The 24,607-nt window shown below is 42.0% G+C and overlaps 2 long non-coding RNA genes across 2 annotated transcripts in view; one reads left to right on the top strand and one right to left on the bottom strand.

Annotated features, from left to right (window-relative positions):
- Positions 1-357: 357 nt before the first annotated feature.
- Positions 358-24,607, bottom strand: part of LOC133269804 (uncharacterized) — a 38,887-nt gene continuing 14,637 nt past the window's right edge. The window contains exons 2-3 of the long non-coding RNA XR_009743549.1: positions 816-893; positions 358-481 (exon numbers count right to left, since the gene is read on the bottom strand). This is a non-coding gene — a long non-coding RNA (uncharacterized LOC133269804). The remainder of the gene's footprint in view (positions 482-815; positions 894-24,607) is intronic.
- Positions 17,589-21,046, top strand: LOC133269803 (uncharacterized). The gene is made up of 3 exons (XR_009743548.1): positions 17,589-17,677; positions 20,361-20,539; positions 20,769-21,046. It is a non-coding gene; the product is annotated as an uncharacterized LOC133269803 (long non-coding RNA).

Genomic DNA, 24,607 nt, shown 5'->3' with positions numbered 1-24,607 from the left:
TCTTTGGCCCAAATATCTATAAGGTTATTTCGGAAATGAGTCCCATTGTCTGACTCAATTCTCTCTGGGGTGCCGTGTCGCCACAAAATCTGTTTCTCAAGGCCCAGGATAGTGTTCCGGGCAGTGGCATGGGGCACAGCGTATGTTTCCAGCCACCCGGTGGTTGCTTCCACCATGGTAAGCACATGGCGCTTGCCTTGGCAGGTTGGTGGCAGTGTGATATAGTCAATCTGCCAGGCCTCCCCATATTTATACTTCAACCATCGTCCTCCATACCAAAGAGGCTTTAACCGTTTGGCTTGTTTAATTGCAGCATGTTTCACACTCATAAATAACCTGGGCAATAATATCCATCGTTAAGCCCATCTCTATGTTGCATCTCTGCCCTGATGGCCTGAAGTGTCATGGGCCCACCGGGTCAAAAATAATTCACCCTTATGTTGCCAATCTAGGTCCATCTGAGCCACTTCAATCTTAGCCGCTTTATCCACTTGTTGGTTGTTCTGGTGTTCCTCAGTGGCCCAACTCTTGGGTACATGGGCATCTACATGACGTACCTTCACCACCAGGTTCTGCACCCTGGCAGCAATATCTTTCCACAGTGCAGCAGCCCAGATGGGTTTACCTCTGCGTTGCCAGTTGTTCTGCTTCCATTGCTTCAACCACCCCCACAGGACATTTGCCACCATCCATGAGTCAGTATAGAGATAAAGTACTGGCCACTTTTCTCATTCAGCAATGTCCAAGGCCAGCTGGATAGCTTTCGCCTCGGCAAAATGACTCGATTCTCCCTCTCCTTCATCAGTTTCTGCAACTTGTTGTTGGGGACTCCATACAGCTGCCTTCCATCTCCGATGCTTCCAAAGCACTGGAGGGACCAAGTGGACTAGATACTTGACCAGACTGTCCCACACACCCTGCCAGTCATGACTGTCCAGCCTTGGGGAAAGTCTCTTGGTCACCCTATATCATTATTTAACCCTAGACAAGCCCCAAATCCAACCGTTCTTAACTCTTGAGATCAGACAGAATGGTCGCAGATAACGCACACTCTGTATGCGTTCCAGCGTGGTGATCCCCATCACAATCAACAGGCAGGTCTCAAGGGTTCCCAAAGGCCATTCAAAACCTTCAGAACTCTCAAATGATGCTGTAAATGGTCTGGTGGGGGAGCTGGGAGCGTAAGGGAATGTCTCCTTCACAGGTTGACCACCCAGGGAGGGAAAAAAAGATATGTAATTGCTAAACATTGCCATTATATGCCTCCCAAAGTATAGAGGTGGTGACCACACTGGGAACACAAGCCAGATCAGTTTCATGATCAATGAGTCTACTGTATTACAAGCCATTACCATAAAGTACAATGAAATAAGAACTTTAGCCCAGATTTCCAAGTTTGCCAACCAAAGATCAAATAACATATTATTCCTTCCATTATGAATGAGACTGGGCGTTTTCAGGGTGGTGTGGCCATAGATGAAGACAGTAAGCCTTGACTTGAAATGTCTCCCAAAGCAAATAAAAACTGAGTAAAACTTTGTTTTTGGAAAAGAGCAGCGCTTGCCTTTTACAAATGGTCTGTGAGGGAAGGTATTCTTGCATACACCAGAAGAACTGGATTTAGTTTCATCCTCACCCTTGGGCAATTCACATCCATACCTAAAGGAGGAGGGAGCCAGAGACTATTTCAGGGTGAATGCATCCTCCCTCTCTCCTGTTGTCCACCCTGCAGATCACCTGGGTCAGTCAAAGAGAGGAACAGTCTGTACTGTAATAGTGCAAGGACTGACTGAAGTCCCTCCAGTCATAGCTCCATGAATTTCCCATGATTTTCTATTAGCTAAAACACTACACCAATGCAGAGGCCAGAAGCCAGTGCTCCTCGACAGCCTCGCTGCTGATAAGGGGACTGAAAGACTTTTGTGTTCATGGAACTGGGTTCTTGCAGCCCATACCTCCAGCAAGACACTTGACCTCTGCTTTTACAGACAGCAGCAGCCCTGGCACCACTGTTAGGTGACCTGACTTTTACTCCCATCTCACAATCAGGTGATCCAAACGTAAACCCAAACCTCTGCAGGGAATGCTGTAATTAGCTGGAGTGTATATATTTAGCTTACATCTATCTACATTATTAATAGACATTTTAATAAAGTGCTGGAGCCAGCTGTAATAAGTCAAGCAGGTGAACAGGCTGTCTAAAATAATAGCTCATCCCCACTGCCTTCTGTTGGGGTACATGTACCTATCTATTTATGTCTGTAACATGCTGGTAACATTAATTAAGGCTCCATAAACTATTTATAGCTGTTCGTTTTATATAAAAGTGTCATCTAAAATGCAAACACAGGTTTATCACCCTCCACCTCACTCCTGCTTGCAACAGCCCATGACTCAAAGTTTAGATTGATAGCTGGCCTCCTTTTAAGCACACCAGGGTGTGAAGCCCTGCTTTCTTTCAAGATTATTGAAGCTACTCAGAGGTAGGTTTTCAAACCAAATCCATGGGGCTCAGCATCAAAGTGATGGTTTCTGGGTGCAGCAGGTACATTCATTAATTGTGTCAGTACACAGTGAAGTTACAGTGTCGGTGAGAGCACTGCATTAGGAAAATGATCTGTATAATTGCAACCAGTGCATTATTCTAAACACACTTTTGTCTGGAAAAAACCCTACTCATCTCAGCTTGTGCAATGTCATTAGTACCTGCTTCATCTTTAATCACAATTAACACTACTTTTTTTTTACCTCCCACTTTTCAGAAGAAGAAAAAAATCCCACTAATTAGATGCATCACACTTTCCTACTGTGAAATGCGGTCTCTGTCTTGTTGTTCCCTGTAGAATCTATGATGAAAATAGATCTTCTCTTTGGACTCCAAATGAGATGCAGGATCAACTTATTTCTTTCTATTAGACATGAACATTGTGTAGTATCTTACCAATGATTCACTTGAAATCACCCTCATCTTCTGAAATCCTCTTTATTCAGATTACTGGGCAAGCATGACAGAAAATGGAAGCAAGTTGTTCTCAAATCCTTCTTTGATCTGTTTTCAAAACCAATTTGCAGTAAGCTAGCTCCAAATTGATTTCAGGAGTTAATCATCAACTAGAAAACAACATTGATTAATATTATGTATTAGAAAAACTTCCCAATATAATGGCTAAAGCGATTAAGAGTTCAGAAACACTCTCATTTCTTTAATATTTGACATTACGATCATAAATAATAATTATTAATAAACTTTAAATCCTAACTTACCACTATAAATAGGAAACTTTTATAACAGGATTTTAAGACAGAGTTTGCACAGAGCTGAACATACACCAGAAGAATGCCAGTTTCCTTTTAAAATGCTGCTTCTGGTTCTTCTTTCCTTCTTTGTACTGCAGTGCTAATTAGAATAAGTCAACTTTTTCTCTTGATGACACAGAAAGTCTGCCTGTTAGATAGCATTACCTGTCTCATTGTCCAGAAGGGTGCAAATGTAATGACACCAGCTACCATCAGATTGTTTTGTACCAGTTTTGAGAATGCTTGATATGTGTTTAGATCACATTTGCTTGTATGAGTGGTTTTTGTGGCCCTGTGGTGTTTTAATATACCAGTAGCATCTGCAACTGCATAATTATTTAAAAAAAAATAAATAAAAGAAAAAAGCAGTTCACATCAGGAAGTTATTTTAATAGCAAAAGATTATGCACTAGAGCAATGTGACATTATGTTAAGATAATTAGATGTAAGAGATTCCATCCAGCCACATGAGCATTATATCAGTGAACTCAGAACTTTAAACACCCGTCAGACTTTCAACATACATCTCTGAGACAGTTTTTGGCTCAGTTTTAAATAAGGTAAGGGCTTTTTTCTTCTACCAGTGCTCTGTATATCTGCCTAGCTGATAGGCCAGAACTGCTCTCTTTAAAGTTCTGGTTTAAGGTGATTGCCTACCAAAATGAGAAGGTCTTGCGTTATCATGACATCATGTAGAATGATATACAGCAGATTATGAAATACAAGGTGAAGTAGAAATAAATTGTATGTTGGTATCACACCCCCAGAGCAGACTGGAGTCTGTTGTGCCACATATGTTGGTGGTTCTTAATAAGAAACCCAAGAAGCAGCTCCTTCATAGATACATATATTTTGTATTTTATTATGTTCATATGGTGCCGTCGCAGCAATCCCTTACACTTGGTATACCTGAGCACTTGCATGTGGCAGCGCTCAGCACTGCAGTGCCTGGCACTGCTTATGTTAGTATCTGAGAGAGCCCTCAGCCCTGAGCTGGGTTTCCAGAGTTCACAGCTAAACCATGGGTATATCTGGTATCTTACAAGTAGGATTTCTCTTACCTAGCAGCTAACAGTATAAATGAGAAAACCGGCTGAAACAAGAAAAGTTGCAGGGAGGGATATGGCTCCTCAGAGCTCAGAACCCTACTGTGGGGACTCGTGACTTTGCAGCCCAACAGGAATATGCACATCATGCAGCCTCTGTTCACAAAACACAGCTGAAAGACAAAAAGATGTCACAAGATTAACCCAAGGTTTGAGGGTTGTAGCAGGATTTCTAGAAGATAATAAGCAAGATCAGAACCTCACCTTTTTCCATGGGTGAGTCCAGGGTGCCACACCTGCAGCTTTACTAATTAATAGTACAGCTCCTTAGGTCTCAGCTACATTTCAAAGACAGGGGTGCTACATCCACACTGCTCACAGGAAAGGTCTTTTGAAAACTGACTCCCTGGCCCTGTTTAGTTTGTCAGTATAGCTCAATTCAAGTGGCCAGGAATTTGGGATGAGCTAGTCCAAAATTTACCCTGCTGTTAATCTGCTGCTGTGGAAACAGCTGGGTCAGAGAGAAGGGACATGTAGGTCCTGAAGTGTGGATGCTAAAAGTCACATGGGAGACCTCGTTTACAGTCCCTCTCTCCTTTAAAGACTAAATTATTATGATATACAATTATTAAATGTGACTGTTGCATACTAAATATTTATCTTAACAAAGGCTGGTCCCCAGATCTCACCTTTCCTAGGAAGGCACTCTGACTAGTCTCCCTTTCTGTCTTGTTAATAAAACAGAAGAGACCGGACATAGGCAATTTCATGCATTAAATATGCAAGCTCTAAATACAGCCGGTGAATATATCCACAGTACTTTTGAGGCACCTGTGAGTCTCAGGTGGGGGAATGAAAGTTTAAGTCACATAAATAAGAGAGGGGGCATTAACAGAATTTACTAGTGCTATAATTTGTGTTATAGAGTGGTTAATGAACATTCTTGTGCCACAGTGAAGGTGAATATATTGGCATGACCTCTAAAACATAGCTTCAGGATTTCAAGGAATTAATGCATACTATTAATGAGCTCTTTCTGCGTCACATGTTCCTTTTACATCCTTATCATTGCCAAGATGCAAGCAAAACATACTCACTTTCCAGTAAGAATACTCATTCTTGCCAATGTATTTTTCCATGCTCAAAAAAGCACCCAACTGTGCCCAAATAACTTACTGCCTGTGAAGGAAAAGCAACAAGACAAAAGACAAGAGTCAAGTCTCTAACAGAGTGAGCTGTTTGTTTTCTCCACATGCTAATGATTTTGCACAGCCAAATGGTCAAATGATGGCTACTTCCAATGGATTCAGACCCAAAAAATGTAAAGAAAACAAAATGTTTCTTAGCTTCTTAGGACACACATATATTGCCAATCTCTAAATTTTATTGTGGTGATTTATGGAACAAGAAGTAACTGTATATCTTCTTCATAGTTCCCTATCTTTCATATAGACCTCTACTAGAACAGCTTTTCCCAAAGGTGGCTTGCCAGTGGGATGTGCAGAGCTTTGAAAATCATTTAGGGTTATCTGCTTCTTACTACATGTGCAGTACGGTGTCAAAGCTTATGATGCGATTTGATTTGCAAGGTAACTCCTCGCTGGTAAGAAGTAACACCTCAACTGCAGCATAAACAAGTCACAGGGCTGTGGGCGACTTGCTGCGCAGCTGAGAAAAGATCTCCAAATAAAACCTGCTACTTCAATGCTCAGTGGGAAGGGGAATCCCTGCTTCTTTTTTTTTCAGAGGGATAAAATATCCCATATTTTCCTGGAGAAAGATTGGGAATCCTCTCTACTTACCTCTGTAATACAAAGTCAGCCTGCAGTGCCTGAGCTGGGATGTGAAGCGGGCTGGAGGAATTATCTTTGACATTTGTCTTGCTGTGGTTTGGGTTTCCAGAGAAAAACTGGTCAGAAAATGTGCTCATACCTTCTACGTGGGATCCCATACCTCCATGAAACTGTTTCAGGACCTGGAAATGCAAAGAAGTTGTAAATCTGCTCTTCTAGGGAAGTGAAGAGGATGAGCCTGGCTGACAGGATTGGTTTTAGTGTCCTGTCTGTGGCTGTTCATTCGCTTCGCATTTTGGGGAACTGGAGATCAAGGGGCTGATCACAACCTCATGGAAAACAAAGAAAATTGTACTTCTCACTCTGATGTATGCTGTAGGCATCAAATACTTTTAAGATACAGTTCACAATCTTTCTGCTCCTGTGTTGCAGGTGGTGTTTCTCAGTAAACATTTGGCTGATCTTTCTGAGCCTATGAGCATACAATAGCTGTTTTGTTGGAAGCGTCTGGTCCTTATTTTTAAACAGAGAGTGAGCACTTCAGTTATTAAAAGAGGAATAAATACCTCACTGCAAGAACATAAATGGCAGCAGCAGCTCTGACAAAACACAATGTTTTTAACACACCACTCCTGCCACACCCTCTATTTGATGGCCATTGTCTGGCTGATAATTCTAATGAGCTCATCTTCATGTTATTAACACAGTGTCCCCTAACACTGGCATGTTCTTGCATGCTTAACTACAATCTGGGATACATTTTCATTTGACTTTTATAAACAAAGTGCTTGGGAAGTCCTCCAAGAAAAGGTTTGTCATTTCACCCACCATTTTAGGGACATGTTTATCCCTTTTAAATTTTAATATTATTATTAGATCACAATTGTTTAATCCTTACTGCCAGTTTACATGATCTCTTATGCTTCCTTCACCTTAAATAAGAACCAGTAGCAATCTTCACCTTATGCTGTGAGGTGGACTTCATTGAAAGCACTGCTCATACCTGTGGAAGTACTGTATTTCACGACATGCATTTAACCTTCATTTCTAGACAGGAAAGTCCATACTACACAGAAATCTGTGAGACTTATATTCTTATACTCAATTTATTCCACTAAGTGGATGTTCTAGCACATTTCAAATAGGAGCTGTAGGATATAATGCAACAGTAAATGCTGCTTTGCAGTTAGTAGGTATCTTACAAGGTCCCTAATTGCTTCGGTTTTAGCCTCGTTGGAAAACTGCAAAAATTACCATTCTTTATGGGCTTTCTGTTGTGACTGAAAATGAAGAAAAGGGATAAGTTTTCTAATAGAACCCAGTAAAGTAGTTTTGAGTACATCATTACCAAGGGAATTAACTAGAAGGAATAAGTACATTCTTCTTTGCTAATGTGTTTTCTACCCTATGTTCAATACATCTGAGAAGATCTAGACACAAGATCCACAGAAGGTATTTATGCCCTAATTTCCATTACTCTAACTAGGCATCAGAAAATGAAATAGGAATCCATTGCTTTTGCATATTTATTGATCTGACTTACAGACCTGGGTATTTTGGGAGAAGTGTGTAGGAGTGAAGAGAAAATCCATGCCCCATGGTGTAGAATTAGGCACATAAGAACCCATTCACATGGGTTTTTTTCCTTTCAGATTTCTTTAACATCAAAAGCCAATGACATTCCCATTCACAGTCACCTCCCACAAGCCCATTTTCTACAGGTGCTCTTATTTGCTACCACAGAAAGGGCAGTGACACTAATTTAGGCATTTTGAGGACTGCCACGTACAGGACATATAGGTAATAGCCATTACCTTGATAGCTGTGACAGTCAGTGCTGTCACTGACCTGTCACTCTTAACAGCACTGCTGGATTTGAGGTTGTTCTTAGAAACAACACTTTAGGTAGACTTTGCTTTGCAAAGCCACATTATGGACCCTTCTTGATTAGATGATGCCATACAAAAGACTATTTCAGATACCTGCTCTTCAGGCATAGTTGATACCGGGACACTGATACAATGACTAAATGTAAATGCTAAGCATGAAAAAGATTTCAGATGTTATTTTTGAGTGACATTCATTTACTGTGGCACCCATAAGCAATCAGCTGGGTTTATACACACTCTCCTCCTGAAATACTCTGTGAATCAATGTGCTTATTCAGCCTGAATAACTAGAAACATCAACCTTTGTCCAGTCTATGCCAGCTGAACTCAAAATAGCACTTAAATTCACATTTTCTTAATTAAAATATTTCCTAATTAAACCCAAAATATTTGGAAATCTTGTCAGACTCCAATGTAAATATTAATGAGGTGCAGCTTGTGAATATACAGAATTTCAAAAAGCAATTCTGACTTTCAAATTATCCAGTGCGCTGTCTGGTATTCAGTATTGATGTATTCATTTGCAGACCTCCCTCCTGGTTTTGCAAGTTATTTCTGCATCTGATAAACCTTTAGAGGCTTAGACCATGTGAGCTCTGAAGCTTATGTTATATACATCTTCTTGCCCAGCCTCACCTTAAGCCTATTACTACAATGCAAGGTTACTGTGAGGCCTTAAGGTTACTTTTGATGACCTATTCAAAGTAAAATGTAAAATCCTAAAGCCAAAATTTTCCTCGCAGCATTTGACTTAAAATTAGAAATACTCAAACACACAAAATAATGAAGTTCTCTGAATTCTTTAACTCACTAAGTTCCTAAGGCATATCAGTCACCTGTTTTCTTCCTGTTTCAAAAAGGACAAGGAAAAGTAAAATCTATAATATGGAAAGCACATTATAGACAAAATACCTTGGTTAATGAGAAAGCCCTTCTGCCTATCTTCTCTGTTATGGGTTAGGGTTTTTTTGCAGGACTTGAAAAGAGACGATGGTAGATGCAGACACAATCTGGTGGATGCTGTAAGGAGAGTTTCACAGGATCATTTATGTTGGGAGGGACTCTGATGGCTGTGCAGTTCAACCCTCTGCGCATAATAAGCAAACTTAGATCTTTTGCTGAGGGGTTTGTCCAGTCAAGTTTTGACTGGGTGATTTCTGTGGGTGGACATCCATGCAAACTATCTGGGCAACATGTTCCAATGTCTAGCAATCCCTGTGATACAACATGCTCCTTCCTGATAAATCAGATGTTCCCTTACTGCAACTTGTGCTCATTGCCTTTCTTCCCACCACCACCAACCTCCAAGCAGAGTCTTGTCTGTAATCTCCTATTAGATGGTTGAAGAGAACAATAAGACCTCCCTGCACCCTTTCCCCTTCTCTTATTAAAACTAAGCAAACCCAGCTCTCTCAACTTATCTGATAATCACAGGTTCCCACTGGCCTGAAAACAAAAACCTGCACTGAAATAATTTGTTGGCTTCAATCAGCAGCTGGGCACTGGTGAAACACTGTTCCCCACAGCAGCTGTAATTTCTGCTTCCGCCTTCCTTTAAGCAAGATGTCACTACAGTCAGTGGATGTTTCTCCAGAGGATGGAAAGTGGAAATAATTCAGCTAAGCAACAAACAAGGTAAAAAACAGGTATAAACAACAAAGAAATAGCCAGCTGTCATCGGACATAGTCCAGTTCCAGATGAGGTCTTCATCAGGTCAGTGCTTCAGGCCCATCTGTCCAAGTGGTTACAGATTAGATGTATCTGTCTTATAGTGAAAAGGAGGGATGGAATAAAAGCAAAGCTGACATTTGCCTGAGTAGAAGGAAGCCTCCCATTCCAGGTGCATCCATAACTCAGCCGCGAATAGCTTATCAGTGCATTTGCTGTTGCGCAGGGAAAGGTGATGAATTATAGCACCAGCAAACACAAGGATACCTTTAGCTCTCCTGTTCAAACCCATACACACGCTTGTCAGATTTTCTGCCCTATTTTCTTCCACAGCCACAGCAAGGGCAAGGAGTTGAGGCAGTTAGAAATCCAGTAATGATATCTTGGTACTCAGGCTGGGTTTATGTTTGTAGTTGCGAACACAGGTGATGGCTGCTCTGTGCCTTAGTTCTGCCTGGAGTCTGAGGCTGCTGGAGAAGGAAAATGAGGGGTTGGCACAGCAGCCAGTTAAACCAGTGCCTGCTCACCTCAAAAAGCCCAGGCAGGGCAAATGCAGTCATCACCTTTTTCTTTTACATCACTAGCAGTTGCTGCCTTTAATGTAGAGAAAGCTATCTGTCAGGGTATCAGTACTATTCTCCATGGACTTATACAACTGGCAAAATAGGGCTTTGCCTCCTTACATGGGTGGAAGAAGAAGCCTGCAACATGTATTTGACAACTGTTATCAAGAAACAGCTTTTTTTGTATATATTAATAGCAATAAGAATCTTTCAATACTAATAACCAAGCAAGTTAACTCAGTGTTAAAAGCTCTTGGGTGATGTTAAGAGGGTGAGGGTGGCACCATGAAAATCCTTCACCCTTCTGGATGCCCATCTATAGCCCATGTGTGGCAGCAGCCCACTGCTCTCAGGCTGTGCCTGTCAGCCCCAGCAGTGCTGGTTGCCTCTACGCCAGAGCCAGAAGGCTTTGGGCTTTGCTGTTTGCCAGGGTCTGAGCAGGAATGAGAGCTCCACACAACCACCGCCAAAAAGACCAGCTGGCTGGGAGCCAGGTCACTTCCACTTTAAATTCTAGCATGGGTTTCACTGGTTACCTTCTCATGAAGATTTGTCTTAATCTGAAATGGGAGGCCTTGATTTCAGGCTTTTTTCAATTCCTAGCTAGCCTTTGTTCAGGACTGAATTTCTATCAACAATGAATAACAAAGTGAGTCAATGTGTTTTGCTGTAATTTTTATGAATGAATTCCACATAGCTGGCAAGAGAATAGTTCAAGACCTTAAATGTTAATGCATCATCCAGATCTTCAAATCTGATTTTCCCTTAAAATCTGCATCAGCTCCTTAATCAGACATGTAACCTTTTAGTGTCTTATTTTAAACCAGATACTATAATAAATACTAGATTTCCAGAGTATAAAATGAACCAAAACCCCAAGACAGTCATTTCCTTACAAAGGAGAATATAAAATTACCTTTAACAGTTAAGATGTCTCATTACTTCACTGCCGTGCTGTGACATGCTTCTTGATTTTATGCCACAAGGAACTGTGAAGTGAACGGAGTGTATTATCAGGACAGAATTATCATTAAATTAATACAGAGGGTTAATGCAGCCAGGAATGGACCTGTGTCTCATCCAAGTGCAGGAACACCAGTATTTGTTTTCCAGACTAATTTTCCCTTCTGTATGAGCATGCAGTCCGGGGCAGCGCAGATGCTGGACTCAAAGTTTGGCAGTTCTCAGATACATTTTTTGTGACTAGTGACACTGATCTCTGAATGGCTGTGCAAAATAATCCTAACAAACAGCCACCCTCTGTATTGTTTTTCCCCCCTCTTTCAGGCTAAAAAGCAATTTAAGGAGAACTTTTCCAAAGTGCTATAACAGCAATTTTCAGTGAGGGCTATCTAGCAAAGGCCGGCACCCAACAAAGTGTTCAATAGTGTCTATACTCAAACTCTCCAAGATGCCCATGGAAGTTAGGCACACGAGGTCCTGAGCATTTGGAAAGTGAGACTTTGGTTGCACCCAACTTTTAAATGCTTAAAATAATTAAAACCCTATTCTTAAAAACCTATTTTTCTCCATTACCCCAGCTTGAATCTCTAGCCTGTAAATGGTTCCCAGGCACTCTGTGGCACAAAGTGTTTAGAAATTTATTTTTCTAATTAGGCTCCAAAAGCGCAGCTGATATAATCCTCTTCTCAGTCACATCGCTAGCTAATTCAATCCCTTCTGCAATTTTTTATGATATCTCTGGCTTGAATTTCTATATGTGGAATCTTGACTTCACTGTACTCAAAGACAATTTTTTTGACTTGCAGGCATCAGGATTTCAGTCAGTGTATCTATTTGACACTTGACCCAATCTCAGCTGAGCTTCCTAGGTGCTATGAATGTTTTCAGCTACTGATCTATGATCATCAGATTGGAAGAGAATTAGGACTAAAAGATGTGTATAAATCTCCATAGTCATGTTGCTTTGAAGATTCACAAGCATACAACCCACATCTGAGCATTACCTGCTTGAAATGGGAAAGCTGACAATCAGAGCTGGATAGCTGATGTGCTTGCCTATGTTTCATGTCTGGCTTTCCTTCAAAGAGCTGCTTTACCAGCATTTGCAATAAAGCATTATTATTTATATAGCCCAAGTGTTTAAGAACACTGATCATGGATGAGGACTCTGCTGTGATAAATGCTATACAAACAAAGATAGGAAAGAGCTTAGATCTAGCCCAAGGACTTTGTAATGTAAAACAAGTGATAATATAGAAATGTAGACAGTCTGGAGAATACTAAGATAAAATAAGTCAATACTGGTCAGCGTATCAGAGAGTGATGCTAGCACACGGGTAGTCTAAAATCCATCAAACATTTCTGTGTAGTTCAGGTCACAACAGAGAATTAAGAAAGGATTTCTAAGAGAACATGGTGTGGCTTGGTACAAAGAGAGCACCCCATGTCTGGAGAGTGCTGTAGGTAAAAGGAAAAAATGTTGTTTGAAAAAATAATAAATGAATTACAGAAGTTCAGGTATGGAAATCAGCTTCTTGATTCTCAGTGAGAGATGATACAGAAGTGAGGAAGGCCAGAAGGGACCTTGAACTTGTAGACAAAAATATTTTTCTCTGTCTGGATAAGGCATGGCCCCCTGTGCAGGAGCTGCAACTTGTTTCTGGCCCTTGCCCAGGTCCTGCCTAAGCTTAGCAGACCCAACCTCAAGACTAACCTCACATCCTGACCCCAGCCCAATGCCTCAGCCCCACCTCAGTCCTCTGCACTCTGACAAATACGAATGTTGGACAACAAATCCAAAATATGACACAAATTTACTATTGCAACAGCCTGTGTGCATGCAGACAGAGCAAGGCTGGGGGTGCAAGAGTGAGCAGAGCATGTTGCAGATGCTTAGAAAAGAGAGCAGCAAGAGCCATGTGGATTGGGTGGTAGAAGCCAGATTCAGGTATGCTCTGCAACAAGAGCCCATGATGCTGAAGTAAAGCTGGGAGTGATGATCTTCAGGTGAGATTTGGCTTGGAGATGTTAGCAGGTAACAGGAGTATCTGCTGTTCATATAATAACTGAGAAAAGGAATTGTGGAGGAGGACTTAGGAGAAAGGGTCTAAAGGCTAGTTTTAGCCATATTGAATAAGAACTAATAATTGAACCTCCAAAGGATCAGAGGAACCATTCCAAAGGATCAGAGAGACAAACACTGGAGATATTATCTGGGAGGTAAAATTTGGGAGGTACTATTTTTGGAGGCAAGCCTAAAGTTAAGGGCTAGTAATCAGACCACCAGTGAGCTAAAAATTATGATTTATATCTAGGAAAAGTTCTTGAAAAGTTAATTATGTGTCTTCACTAGAAATTCAATAATTTCATTATTCCCTGGAAGTAGCTGGAATTAATTTTCTGTATTGACTGTTCTTTCTTTCTGAGAATAGACATACATGCATTTAAGCAATTTTTATTCCAATGAAAATGTATCACCTACATCAAAATGAGGTTCTCTACTCAAGTGTCCTGCTGTTACCAATTTCCATCTCAACAGTCACTCATCTGGTCCTCATCTTTTATTTTCCTAAGTTCATTGAGCAGAGAAGATCAAACACCTAGTATTTGATGAATGGAATATTGCTTACTAGGAGAAAATTGGGTTATGCCTTGTTTATTAGACTTTGCTTCAAATGAAGAGTGTATTTTAGTATCTTTAGCCTCTGCAGGTGCACACTGCTGCTGACTTACTTTCCTCTGAGTTAGTAGAATTGTAAATTAATATAACAGGTCAGGCTGGAGCAAACCTTGAAAGATCGTCTGATCCAACCCCTCATGGGAAAGGAAATCTAGGTGACATTACCTAGCACCCTGTCCAATCGCTTCTTGAAAACGTGCAATGATGTGGACTCTGCCACATCCCTGGGGAGGTTGTGCCAGTGCATGACTGTGCTCACTGTAAAAAACTTCTTTCTTATATTGAGGTAAAATTTCCCCCTATGCATCTTGTACCTGTTGCCCCTTCTCTTCTCCGTGTGGCTCCTTGTGTAGAGAAAGCCTCCATTCTCTTTCTAGGTGCCTTTAAGTACTGAGGTACCGTAGCCATACTTAGTAAGAAAGCAAAGTATATAAAACTCCACTTCTTGTATTAATCCGTTTTGCACAGAAACAAGCTGTGTCTTCCTATTTTACTCTTCGTTTTTAGGAGTTTTAATGTGTTTCACCTTGGCATTTATAATTAACAAATTTAATGAACAAAAAATCCTCTGGAAAATAACTGTATGATTCCAGAATATTTTCTTTCACATCCTCAAGTGGGTGAACAGACATTTGAGCTGTGTATTTTTCCTATTTAGCAAGTGTTTTACCTGGATCCATACAGTCACCTCAGCAGCAGCCATAGGCATTTTCTTTGAATCATTTCTTTCATATTTCTTGATAATATCTTACTCCAGATTTTTAAGGGTTAGTAACTGCCAGCAGACAGATCTTCAAATTTCATTACTTGTATACAAAGGATGTGTGAAATTGACATCCCATACTGTTCTCTCTACCTCTCAAAACACAAAATAAATAGATATTTTAGAAGTAACTAACTATTCATAGACAGGGAGTTGCCAAAATCTATCATCTCAGCTGACAAGCGAGGTCCAAGGGTAAGTCTTCTGTAAGTATTTCACTACTTTACCACTGAAGTTGGCAAAAGGCATTGCTGAAAGTGAATGCCAGGTCTCGTGATGCACGTTCCCATCCAGTCATCCACAGAAGAGTTGACTGAGCCTATTTCATCTGCATGTTTATGCTTTAAGTCTGTGCATGCTGATCACGAAGTAAATATGTGATGAGTAACAGGGAGGCTGTCTGCTGCTCAACTAGACTGATTATTACAGAGCAGAGCTCGATACTGCTGATGGCAACAAGCTAACACAAACAAGAAGCCTATCATTCAGCTAAATCAAGTCTGCTTTACAGATGACCGTATATACTTTTGCAACTTATCAGAAAGATCAGAGAGCATTTGCAAACTGACATAGCTGTGGGAATAGCAAACATGTGATGAGGATATGGGCAGTTATACAAGTAAGTTGGCATTTAAATCATCACTATGCATTAAATCGTCAAACACCGAGTGAAATATTTTGAAATATATGTAACCATTTCACTGAGTGTATGTGTGGCTGTGCATAAATAGATCATAAAGTTTCAGAAAGATTTATTTTGGAAGGAACCTCCTGAGGTAAACAAGTCCAGCTGCCTGCTTAAAGAAGGGAAAACTTCAAAGTTATGTCAGGCTGCTCAGGGCCTTGTCCAAGCAAAGTATGCAAATCTTCAGGAATGGAGATGACACAACTTCTCTGTGTAAGATTTTCCAGTGTTAACCCATTATAAACACTTTTCTTTTTATACCCAAGAGGGGTTTTCTTTTTCTGAAACCTGTGACTGTCAGTTCTATGTTGACCATGCACCACCATCTTTCCCCTTCAAGAGGCAGCAGACTGTAACCAGTCCTCCCCCTCAGCATGCTCTTTTCCAGGCTATGCAAACCTATTTCCCTAAGTCTCCTTTTCTCCCCCACATTATGTGCTCCACTTCCCAGCCAGCCTGTTGTGGGACACTGTCCAGTTTGATGATGTACAGATATTGCACATAAAGGCACTGTGGTGAGGACATCTGGAGTTCCTGCTGGTGGAGAATGAAGCCCCTTCATGTCATTTGTGGCCAACAGCATGGCTGTGTTAAAACCTTTTCTTTGCCGAACTGCCTGGATAAAGGTGACTTGTGTGGCAGGTGAGGTGCTGTGTTGGGTTTGTTGCTAGAATGGTCAGAGGTCTGTTGCTATGAGCTGGCACATGGCACACACAGAGTCCATGTTCACTCTATAAGCATCACAGGACCTCTGTGAAAAGCACACCCCTTGGTCCCAAAGGGTGCCCTAATCAAAGTGTGTGCTATGCACAGCATCCAGTCTACTGCAGACTTCACAGAGTCTATCATTCATTCAACACAACAGGTAGCTGATCTGTGACAGCCTAAAGTTTATCTGATGAGACACAACATCCTATTTCATCTTAAGGTGAATCTGGTGCTGTTAATACCAAACAGATTAATTCAGTTTAATTATATTCTGAATTTCTTACTTCCTCAAGGGCATGTAGAGTGAATCCAATTATGTTTCATAGATGGGCCAGCTGTTGTGACACAGGGTGACTCCTGGTCCAGGCATTTATTTAGGACTTGTAGTTTTCTGAGGAAAAGAGAGGTAAAACTATTAACTACTGATAGAAGAATATACAGAAAACCATATTATGACCATATTTCAGGTCTTTGTACAAATCAGAGAGAGATTTGTTTTCCTTTGCTAATCTGAATTTAAGCATTAACCAGACTGAAGACAATATGCATCCATCTGCCAGACCTATTCTCAAAATAAACTCCCTCAACACAATGCAGGAATTAACCCACAGCAAGATACAGCTCTGACCTTTGGTGTATCATGGATATAGAAAAGCTTAAAAATTTCCTGACATGTCATCTTTGGCTGTTTTTCAAGGCTTGCTGTACTCTGCAGTTCCTGGCAAATGTGCCCCCTTTTTGTATTCAGAGAGAGAACTGGGTGATAACTGTTATTCAGCTGAAGAAGGTGATCCTTCATGAGTCTGTCCATTGTTTGTACATGGCACCCACCTCATAGATGCCACCATCTCATCCTGTCTTTGTATTGGATAAAGCATGTCCTAGAAGTTACTGCAGAGCACAAAGGAAGTTTCCCAGATTAGCTAAAACAGAGGGGAATAGATTAGATGCCTACACTTAGGCATCTAATTCAAGCACTCTAGGGCATCTGAGGCATCTTTCCTAGGCCAGCAGATATGGCACAGGATCTACAAGGGCACCTGTGATCTCCTGGAGCAGCAGGCAGAGGCCAGTCAGGACATGCTACAACATCTCAGGTGGCATTGGACTGAATCTCATCCTGGGTGGCACACAACTCTTAGACCACAGTATTTACACAGGTTTCATGTTGTTGTTCTGCTTGAGTGTCTGCTTGAGGGAAGGGAGGGTCTACAGATGTATATCAACAGTCTGGATTGATGGGCTGAGGACAACTGTAGGAGGTTCAGCAAGGCTCAGTGCTGGGTGCTGCACTTGGGCCACAACAACCTCATGCAATGCTACAGGCTTGGGGAAGAGTGGCTGGAAAGCTGCCTGGTGGAAAAAGACCTGGGGGTGTTGGTCAACAGTCAGATGAACATGAATAGCTTGTGTCCAGGGGGCCAAGAAGGCCAAGAGCATTCTGGCCTGTATCAGCAATAGCGTAGCCAGCAGGGCCAGGGCAATGATCATCCCCCTGTAATGGGCACTGGTGAGGCTGCACCTTGAATCTAGGGCCCCTCACTACAAGAAAGACATTGAGGTGCTGGAGCAGGTCAGAGAAGAGCAACAAAGCTGGTGAAGGGTCTGGAGAACAAGTCCTGTGAGGAATGATTGAGGGAACTGGGGCTGTTTAGTCTGGAGAAAGGGAGCCTCAGGGGAGACTTCATCACTCTCTACAACTACCTGAAAGGAGGGTGTAGTGAGGTGCGTATTGGTCTCTTGTCCCAAGTAACAAGCAGTAAGATGAAAGAAAATGGCCTCAAGTTGTGCCAGGGGAGGTTTAGACTGGATATTAGAAAAAACGTCTTCACAGAAAGGGTTGTCCAGGGAAAGTTGAATCACCATCCCTATAGATATCTAAAAGATGTGTACATGTGACTTGGGGACATGAATTAGTGGTGGACTTGGCAGTGCTGGCTTGATGATCTTAAAGGTCTTTTCCATCCTAACCAATTCCATGGTTCTACAGTTCTATGTAAACAGATGCCAACAAAGGTACAAAGAAGCACCCGACACTTGCTTGGGTGTACCCAAACAGATCCCTGAGTGTCTGACATTCAGGCAGCTGAAAGCAGGCAAGAGGAACCTCATGCTCTGGTAGCACTGGCCATTCCATGTCTCCAGAGAGACATCAAGCCTGACCTGGAATCTCACTAACCACCTGCAGCCCCTTCCAGGAGGCAAGCAGCCACTTCCTCCTGCACCAGGGCCTGGAAGAGTGTTACCAGAAAGTCACTCTTGTGTCTCCGTGTCAGTGGACATTTGTTAGAAATGTCAGAAAAGTTCAGACTTATGCAAAATGAATATCATTTGAAAGCCAGAGAGAAGAAAAATAGTCATTGCTGCTGGTGTGGATTTTCTGTGACTCCTGATTCTCACAGATAGCTTAAAAAACTGATGCTTCTTGAAAGCATTTGCAGTGTGGCCAATATTAGATTGACAGCTCTTGACCTTCTTTAATCCTTTAGGTTTAACTTTATTTATACTTCATTTAAATTTAATGGCTTCAGGCAACCATGGGCAGTCATGCCTCACTCTTTGTACAGTTATTGCTGTGTGCAAGGACACCCTGTCTCCCACTGTCACCAGCTTTCCAGTCCCAAAGTATTCTCAGAAGGATCATGAGTTCTGACTTCAGTCAGAGCCACTCATTGTAGCCACAGTCTGGAAAAACACAAAGTAGCTCCAACCAATTTAGCTTGCACGGATCTGCATTTGTTTTTTTAATGGACTCTCAAGCTTGACTACTCATCCTTGTCATTGACTACACATGAATAATACATCTCGCTTGAACTAGGTGAGATAAATTCCCAGCTGCATTCAGTCATCATCTACCTGCTTCATGCCTGTGGAATACAAAACATACCCATCTATTTTTAACTACTGAAGACTAGGAATGATACGCATTATTTAGGGTAGACTCGTGATTCATTTCCCATGACTGCCTATATTAATGGAAGGGAGGACTGCCACTACTAAATTAAGTATTGTTGAGTGAGAGGGAAGTCAATGCCAAAACCATCTTCTATTGATAGCACATTGAATACTGCTACTAGGCTTTTAATCCTACAGTATGTTAAGAGCCTATGTGCAGAATCTCTGGCCTGAGCCTTCCTGGGATGGCAAAGCCTTCAGCAGCATAAGGATCCAGCTCCTAAGAGGGAAACCCTTGAACATACCTCCCCAGGCATATCTGATTTGGGGCATTTTGAGTACACCATACTGTATTCTATGTGGTATACGTGTATATATATATATATATATATATATATATATATGCTATATTGGACTATATTGGTGTCGTGGTTTAAACCCAGTCAGGTAACTTGTTCACTCACTCCCAGTGAGTGGTGCCAAGCTGACAACAATCGAGGTCCGTGTCCGTCCGTCCCCCCCCCCCGCACCGGGGCTCTCCCCTTCCCCGCTCCCGGAGGAACGGGGAGGAGGATCGAGAGAGTGCAACTCCTATGGGTTGAGACAAGAACAGTCCAGCAACAAATCACCACCGCTACTATCAACTACAACAATGATAAAGGAAAATAACAAGGGAAGAGAATACGATACCACCGGCCAAGAAAACGAGTTCCACCCGGAAGCCCGTGTCCTTCCGGGTAACTCCCAGTTACCCCTCACCCCGGGCATGACGTGCTGTGGTATGGAATACCTCCCCGGCTAGCCCGGGTCAGGCGCCCCGTCCCCGCTTCCTCACAGCCTCCCCTCCTCCCTGGCAGAGCATGAGCCTCACAGAGTCCTTGGTCAGGGTAAAGATCACCCAGCAACAACTGAAAACATTGGCTTCACCAACACTGTTCTCAAGCTGGAAGCCAAAACACAGCACTGCACCAGCTAACACAAAGGAAAAACATGACTGCTACTGCCGAACCCAGGACAATTGGTATATTCAGACAGTATGTGTATCCACATATTTTCATGGGAGAGACAGGGTATTGAAGGGAGTGCAAGAAAAGTAACACAAATCACTGCCATCTGGCAGACAGGAAAGGGTGATGAAGTGCACTCCTTTCAGGGATATAATGGAAGGTGTGACAGAAATCCAGAAATTACCTGTCGTTTCAGTTCCCCTGTAGCTTTCAGTTTGTCTTTCTTTGTTACAGATCAACAAGGGTGTTTTCAGTACAAGAAGGCCCTTGCCTTTAGAAGACTTCTGCACTTTTCCGTTGCTTTTCTGGGTCGCTAGCATTAGGCTCATACTATACTTTATTTGCCAGTAGATGGACTGTAGAGACAGTAGAAATATTGCAAAATCTTCTGATTTATCCCAGGGGGACACTCTTCCAGTGCAGCAACTACAAAAGATACCAGCAAAGTTATCTCCACAGGTCCTCCTCCGAAACTGTGCTGTAAGATGGGGTTAGGACCTCTGGCATGCTGGAGAAAAGGTAGAGCAGCTCACAGGTGACTGGAGAAATTACACCAAAATAAAGTCTATAGTCCTTAAAAGGTAGGTCACAAATCTGACTCCAAGCACTCTTTTTGCCCATATTCATGAACTTCAAGTTCCGTGCTGTGCATCTCAGAGGACAATATAAATATCATAAATAGAGGATTGCAGTGATGGAGGAGGAATATATAAGAGGAATGGATGAATCCTTCAGCAAAATGCTTCCTGCCAGGGTGCGAGGGAGACCTGCAATGCACACAGAAACCTGCATGGCATCCATCTCTTCCAGGTCTGGAGAGTAACTTCTACTCAAATAACAGCAAAGGAGAGGAAAACCATGATTTTTTCATTAAAAGCAGGAAGAGGTCTTAATTGTAAACAGTTCCAGTTCACAGAAATGCTTCAAACAGCAGGGACAGCAGTGTGGGAGCCCACACATTGGTCTGCACCGCCCTGGGAACGCAGCAGGTATGGGTTCAGTGGTAGACGTAAGATGAGCCAGGCCGGAGGCAAATGAGGCTGAAAATGGTCCCTTGGCTGTCATGGACCAGAGTAGCTTCGCTTCTTCTGGAGCAGTGGGGACATCTGTGGGGTGAACCCTGCCTGTGGCACATGAACAGAGCAGCTCTTCTGGATAGGTCCAAGCTAAAAAATACCCTATTTCCTAGCCAGGGTCCCTGCCTCACTAGCAGGATCCTCTCTCCGTGGTGTAGTAATGGTGAAGGAAGCAGTTACATGCAAGGAGGAAAGGCTTGCCAAGCAGAACAGCAGACATTCTCCAGGTAGTTGTGCTGCTGCAGATCCACAAGTTGAAAGCCTAACTGCCTTAGTATTATTGCAAAGCAAACACTTCCAAGTGGAAAGGTGACACCTGTAAGCATATTGACCTAATTCCGTGTAGGAAACCACTTTGGTCTTCCACTCCCCTCCTCACATGTGCAGTGTTAATTCTGAAGCATCCACCAAGTCAAATATACAGTGGGCAGTTTGGGGGAGGGCCTTTCTACCCACCCTTTGTGACAACCTGTCTCCATTTTCTCAAAAGACACTTCATGTATGAAATCATTAGAGGCATTTGTGTGAACTTCATGGATGACACCATTATTAATTCACTCGAAGCTTGAAGTACCTTTTCTGTAGCTAAATGCAAGTGATCATTATTTTCATAGGCTGTGCAGTTATCTAACAACAGAGAGCTCTTTCATCTTCAAGGATCTCATTTTGTTGCATGATCAAAGGTATTTCAACTTCAAATTAAAAACATTCATTACTAACATTCTCTAAGTTAAGTAATACAGGTTCAGGAGAGCTTTTCCTGGGAAAATAAATTGACTGGTTTATGTACTGTGCTGCCACACAAGAGGATTTTCCTACTGAAACACACCTCTGAAAACTCTGAATCTATCTATCTGATCTATCTGAAAATAGTTTTACAAATAGAATCATAGAATAGTATAATAGTATAATAGTAATCATAGAATAATGTTCACTTTGAGGCAATTTTCTTAGTATTGTTGATGGTATCATATGCTTAGTATTAAGAAGTTCTGGCTCTACAAGCAGCTACAATTCAGTGTAAATTAATATGGTTTCTGTAATAACAGCTAATGAAATCTGAAAAAGCAAAACCAAAATGCACTGGGAAAGACAGATAACAGGAGGAAACATGTCTGAAATAAACTTCAGTGCAACAGTCATACTCAGATCTTCAACGGTAAAGCATTGTTTGTTTCAGTGGCTTAGCTTACTGTACTGGTCATAGCTGACACAAAACTAGTCTAGGTATTTGTGCTGCAGTGTGCAAGATGGATGGATCCAAAGGAAAAAAAATCACTTAGAGAAAATTTACTATAATTTAAGCAGACCTCAGCTAAGAAAACATTTATAGAAGAAAATATTTTAAAACACATTAGAGTTTGTGAAAAAGAAATGAGTGGTACAAAGCCTGTTTTCTATGACTCTATGGAAGATGATGTATGCGATCTGCAGAAATTAGGTGTTTGGGCTAATAGGATGCTGTGGTTTAACCCCAGTCAGCAGCTAAGTACCAGCCAGCAGCTCACTCTCCCCCCAGTGGATGGCAGAGAGAATTGGAAGGGTAAAAGTGAGAAAACTTGTGGGTTGAGATAACTACAGTATAGTAACTAAAACAAAGGCTGCACACACAAGCAAAAGTAAAACAAGGAATTCGTTCAACGCTCCCCATGGGAAGGCAGGTGTTCAGCCATCTCCAGGAAAGCAGGGCTCCATCACATGTAATGGTGACTTGGGAAGACAAACACCATCATTCCAAACATTCCGCTTTTCGTTCTTCTTCCGCAGCTTTATATGCTGAGCATGACTCCATATGGTATGGAATATCCCTCTGGTCATTCAGGGTCAGCAGTCCCGGCTGTCTCCCCTCCCAGCTCCTTGTGCACTCCCAGCCTGCTCACAGGTGGATTGAAGAGCAGAAAAGGCCTTGGCACTGTGCAAGCACTGCTCAGCAATACCTAAAACATCCCTGAAGTATCAACACAGTTTCCTGCACAAATCCAGAACACAACCCCCTACTGACTGCTATGAAGGAAATTAACTCTATCCCAGCCAAAACCAGCACTGAGGAGAAGAATTTGTCATTAGTGTGGAATTCCCCAAGATGCAACACATAGGCTCTAGGGAGGTAACTCACAGGTCCCTCACCTGGCCACCATTAGGTCACAAATCATCCCAGAGTATCACCTTTGTCATTAGATTGCCCAAAGATTGCTAATTATTCCTGCTGTTTGTCATTCACACAAAATACTCCACTTTTGACATGATGTTAGCAGGTTGGTTAACTACATTATTGGAAGCTCAGAGAGTCTATTGATCCTTACTGGAGTCATGATTTTGCTTTAGAGATTAAATGATGGTCCACTGGGTTTAAAAACAATCATTATTAAATAATCGTTAATTTAATTGTCTAGGTGGGAGATCGAGGAGAAAAAGAAAAATTAGAGAGAGGAGAAATAACTTCCCAGTTCCCCCCAGTAGCTTTCTGGGAACTCAGCAATGAAACATGTCTTTCCCTTGTAGAATGGAGACCAGCCAGTCTCTGTACCCTCCTGTGTATGTATACACAATAGTAAATAAAAATGTGGCCAAAAAGCGTATATGATCTCCATCCTCTTTTGAGAGAACATATCACAAGTGATAAAATGCACTTCTGATTATTGCAAGATAAAAAAGACAGGAAGTCTTTAAGAGGCTTCTTCGAAATTGCAATTGCCCTCCTAATTTCCTCAGTTCTTGCAAAGTGGTACTGTGCCAGTTCCTAGCTCTGGCTGTTATGAGAACAGAATAATAAAGGGTCTTTTTGCTTTTAAAACAAATAATTATTTGGGCAGTGAGCTACCTGTTACAGTACAAATAAAGAATATTTCTAAACCTGTCCAGTGTTTCAGAGGAAGAAGAGGCAAATGATTGGTGTCTATTTGGTGCTCCAATATCCCCTGTCTGGAAGAGTCACATGAAGTTAACCAAGTATTTGCCCTAGTGAATGGGGACAGGCGTTCATGTTACCTGACCCCTAGTCCAGACTGTGCCACAGAGTCACTCCTTACCCTCTTCCTGCCTTTTGCTTCCCCCAGTCTCTCTTCTGTTCACCCCCAGTGGGAATTCCCTCTGGGTGGGAGGAAACACTAATGTGTCAGTTCAGTGTCCAAACCAAACCTTTCAAAGGGCCCAAAGCTGTTTGTCATCTTACAAAAGCACAACATCACATCTCACTGCTGAGGCACATCTCCATGCCTGCAGTCACCCATTCTGACAGCCCTCAGGACCAGACCTGCAGAAGGATGCTTGGCTCATTGCAGCCTGGTGGATCTGTTTCCCTTCTTTCTGAAACCAGCAAGTCTCTATGCTGAGGAAGCTGTTATCATACAAGAGTTTAGTATCTGCTCCTCAGTGCTGGAGGACAGGAGCTCCTAATCTCATACAGCATAGCGCTCTCTAATTTGAACATAGCAGAAGCGCAGACACAGCTTTCACCAATTCAGAAAACCCCATGTGCAGACAAGTTTCTGTGATGCCAATGATATCATATCCCTCTAGTTGTGTACACATCTCTAATTCCTCTTGTTTATTCTCCATACTATGAACATTTGT

The sequence above is a fragment of the Pezoporus flaviventris genome, unplaced genomic scaffold (assembly GCF_033815535.1).
Source record: "Pezoporus flaviventris isolate CSIRO_AGI_PZ_B2104156 unplaced genomic scaffold, CSIRO_AGI_Pfla_v1 ptg000015l, whole genome shotgun sequence".
NCBI classification, from domain to species: domain Eukaryota; kingdom Metazoa; phylum Chordata; class Aves; order Psittaciformes; family Psittacidae; genus Pezoporus; species Pezoporus flaviventris.
This window is presented reverse-complemented; position numbering and strand designations above follow the sequence as displayed.